This window comes from Triticum dicoccoides, chromosome 4B (assembly GCF_002162155.2).
Source record: "Triticum dicoccoides isolate Atlit2015 ecotype Zavitan chromosome 4B, WEW_v2.0, whole genome shotgun sequence".
NCBI lineage: Eukaryota > Viridiplantae > Streptophyta > Magnoliopsida > Poales > Poaceae > Triticum > Triticum dicoccoides.
In genome coordinates, this window is record NC_041387.1 from 483979467 (window position 1) to 483984134 (window position 4668).

Sequence of the window (4668 nt, forward strand, 5' to 3'; positions counted from 1 at the left end):
TGGCCGTCCATCTCCATCGCTGTTTTGCCCCCCCCCCTACACACCCCGCCGTAGACAGGTGTGTACCTCGGCCCGACAATGGTTGCAGCTTGCCAACATGTGGTTGCAGCATTCAGGTGCATCGTCCCGTCGTCCTCGCCATTGAAGCTCCCTGCATGGGTGTACGCTGAGCACTCCGTCGTTCCCTATCTTAGCAAATCAGCTCAATGGTGGCAACTTTTTGTTTGCCGGTTGCAGCAAAATCAGCTCAACCTCCGTGGTCGCCATGGTCACCATGGTCACCGTCGAATAAAAGAAAAAACTCCTTCCAGCAAATTTGTACACCGGTTCCCGCAAAACTCTTAGATGGTTGTAGCAAAACAAAAGGCATCACCATCGTCAACCAACGCTGCCGTGCATGCATGTAGCAAAAAAAGTCGCCGGTGGTAGCAAAAAGAGGATGTTGTTGTAGCAAAGGTGTCGCTGGTCCAGTAGGACGAACTCCAGTAGTAGCATTTTTGGGTGCTGGTTCCAGGAAACCTCCTAGCCGATTCCAGCAAAACAGGTCGCAGTTGCAGCACCCTCGGTCCACCACTCAAAATTGCCTCCGTAACCCGACACTTCGCGCGGTCACTGGTTCCAGCAAAAATCGGGCGTGGTTGCAGCTTCGGGTCTAGCCGTTCGCAACACTTGATCGCAGGGGAGGAAACGAGGGCATGGACGAAAGTACGCCGCGGTGCCTTCCTCGTCATCGTTCATGGTCTCCGGCATGAGCGTGCTAGCAACACGCGCGAGGATCAACAGAGAGGGGGGGAGGGGGAGAAGCGGAATAGCCGCGGGCGCGCGGGGGAGGAGCGAAGATCAGCAGAGAGGGGGCATGGGAAGAAGCGGAATAGGCGCAGGCGCGTTGGAGAGCAGAGATGCGGGAGGTGGAAGAAATAGGGGAGAGACAGCGTAGATGGGGCCCCGCATCCTACGTGTCGCAAGTTGCTTCGCTGGGAGCGTGCGCGCGTGGACGTGACCGGCCGATGCTTCGGCCGGTGCACCGGGCCTAAACGTTTCCCTAGGAAATATGCCTGAATGGTAAATTCTACGTCTATTGTTCTTATTACTAAAATTCCCAACCCTGCTGGTTTGACTGATTATAGACCTATAAGTTTATATAATGTCATTTACAAAGTTCTCTCTAAGTGCCTTGTTAATCGATTGCCGCCGTTATTTGATGAAATAATATCTCTAGAGCGGAGTGTTTTTATTCCTGGGAGGAGGATCACAGGCAATGCTCTTGTGGCCTTTGAATGCGTCAATCATGTCAAATAAGAAAAGGACCCGTTTCAAAAGTTTTTGTGCATACAAACTTGATTTGTCTAAAGCCTATGACAAGGTGGATTGGGTGTTCTTGAAGCAGATGATGCAAAACTTAGGTTTCTCTCGCCGGTGGGTTGACTGGATAATGTCCTCTGTCAAGTTCGTTAGATATTTTGTCAAATGAAATAGAACCCTCTTGGATTCATTTGCATCATCGCGTGGTCTGCGACAAGGGGGCATATTTCTCCATTTTTATTTCTCTTTGTGGCTGATGGTCTATCTGCAATTCTCAAGCATAGTGTTCTTCCCGGTGATATCATGAAGGAAATATGCCCTAGAGGCAATAATAAAGTTGTTATTTTATATTTTCTTATTCATGATAAAGGTTTATATTCATGCTAGAATTATATTGATCGGAAACTTAAATACATATGTGAATACATAAACAAATACCATGTCCCTAGTAAGCCTCTACTAGACTAGCTTGTTGATCAAAGATGATTAATGTTTCCTAACCATGGACATGTATTGTCATTTGATAACGGGATCACATCATTAGGAGAATTATGTGATGGACAAGACCCATCTTTTAGCTTAGCATATGATCGTTCAGTTTATTGCTATTGCTTTCTTAATGTCAAATACATATTCCTTCGACTATCAGATCATGCAACTCCGGATACCGGAGGAATGCCTTGTGTGCTATCAAACGCCACAACGTAACTGGGTGATCATAAAGATTCTCTACAGGTATCTCTGAAGGTGCCTGTTGAGTTGGCATGGATCGAGATTGGGATTTGTCACTCCGAGTATCGGAGAGGTATCTCTGGGCCCTCTCGGTAATACACATCATAATAAGCTTGACTAAGGAGTTAGTTATGAAATGATGTATTATAGAATGAGTAAAGAGACTTACTGGTAACAAGATTGAACTAGGTATGGAGATACCGATGATCGAATCTCGGGCAAGTAACATACCGACAGACAAAGAGAATTACGTGTGTTGTCATAACGGTTCGACCGATAAAGATCTTCGTAGAATATGTAGCAACCTAGGTTCCGCTATTGGTTATTGACCGGAGAAGTGTCTCGGTCATGTCTACATAGTTCTCGAACCCATAGGGTCCGCACACTTAACACTCGTTGACGATATAGTATTATATGTGTTATGCGAGTTGATGATCGAATGTTGTTCGGAGTCCCGGATGAGATCACAGACATGACGAGGAGCTCCGGAATGGTCCAGAGGTAAAGATTGATATATATAGGAAGATAGTATTTGGTCACCGGAAAGGTTTCAGAAGTACCAGGTATTTATCGGTGTGCCAGAAAGGGTTTTGGGAGGCCACCGGTAAGCGGTGGGCCTTATGGGACAAAAGGGGGGAGCACACCAGCCCACAAGGGGGCTGGTGCGCCCCTCCACCTTTGCTCATGCACCAAAGGAAGGGAGGGAAGGAAAGGGGAGCGCCCTAAGGCAGCCAGCCCCCTTTCCTTCCCCCATGTTCAAATAAGGAAGGGGGGCGGCCAGGCAGGCGCCCTAGGGCAGCCACCGGTCACTTGGGGCGCCCTAAGGGCTTCCTCCTCCCCCTCCACCTATTCTGATATATAGCCGGTCTATTCTGCTAATATTAGCAGAATAGCTATTCTGATAACACTTCCGCACTGCACGCTCAATGCAAGTGCATGCCATTCTTTGAACCAAGTGTGCTGCAGTACTCAAATGAGTGAACTTCTCATCGAAAAAAACTGCACGCGTTGTTTTTTCGGTACTGTTTTTGCTCTAGTTTTTAACCGTTTATCGGAATGAGGCGTGTACTATACCGTTGAAAAGCTATGGATTAGGTGCAACTTCTACATGTTGAACACTTTTCGAGATTCCACACGCTTTAAGAGCAGTTTTGAAAATGGTGCGGCCCATGACTGATGGCAGCGAGCGTTTTTTCGCGATTTCTTCTAAACCGCTTATTGGAACGAAGAAAATAATACACCGTTGGAAAGATATCGCCGAGGCGCATTTTTTTCATATCTATCATTTTCTCTAATTCATTACGGTTTAAGAGCAGTTTAAAATTTACTAAAACGTGGAATTCTGTTTTGCAAAAAAAATCAAATTTTCGGTATTGTTTTCGCTCGAGTTTTTTAACCATTTGTGAAAACAAGGCATGTAATATACCATTGAAAAGCTATGGACAAGGCGCAACTTTCATATGTTGAAATGTTTTTTAGATTCCTTACGATTTAAAGTTAATTTTGTAAATCGTGTGGCGGACGATGAGTGGCATGTTGGGGAACGTTGCAGAAAACAAAAATTTTCCTACTCGTTTCACCAAGATCATCTAGGAGTTCATCTAGCAACGAGTGATTAGATGCATCTACATACCTTTGTAGATCGCGCACGGAAGCGTTCAAAAGAACGGTGATGATGTAGTCGTACTCGACGTGATTCAAATCACCGATGACCAGCGCCAAACGGACGGCACCTCCGCGTTCAACACACGTACGGGACGGGAGACGTCTCCTCCTTCTTGATCCAGCAAGGGGGAAGGAGAGTTAGATGAAGATCCAGCAGCACGACGGCGTGGTGGTGGATGCAGGGCGTCACAGCAGCAGGGCTTCGCCGAGACTACGAGGGAGAGACGTAACGGGGGGAGATGGAGGCGCCAGGGGCTGGTGTGTAATCCCTCCTCTCCCCCCCACTATATATAGGGGTGCCAGGGGGGGCGCCGGCCCTAGTAGATGAGATCTACTAGGGGGGCGGCGGCCAAGGGGAGGTTTCCCTCCCCCCCAAGGCACCTAGGGGTGCCTTCCACCACATGGACTCTTCCATGGTGGAAACCCTAGGCGCATGGGCCTATAGGGGCTGGTGCCCTTGGCCCATCTAGGCCAAGGCGCACCCCCTACAGCCCATGTGGGCCCCCGGGACAGGTGGCCCCACCCGGTGGACCCCCGGGACCCTTCCGGTGGTCCCGGTACAATACCGATAACCCCGAAACTTGTCCCGATGCCCGAAATAGCACTTCCTATATATAATTCTTTACCTCCGGACCATTCCGGAACTCCTCGTGACGTCCGGGATCTCATCCGGGACTCCGAACAACATTCGGGTTTTTGCATATACATATCTTCATAACCCTAGCGTCACCGAACCTTAAGTGTGTAGACCCTACGGGTTCGGGAGACAAGCAGACATGACCGAGACGACTCTCCGGTCAATAACCAACAGCGGGATCTGGATACCCATGTTGGCTCCCACATGCTCCACGATGATCTCATCGGATGAACCACGATGTCGAGGATTTAATCAATCCCGTACGCTATTCCCTTTGTCTATCGATATATTACTTGCCCGAGATTCGATCGTCGGTATCCCAATACCTCGTT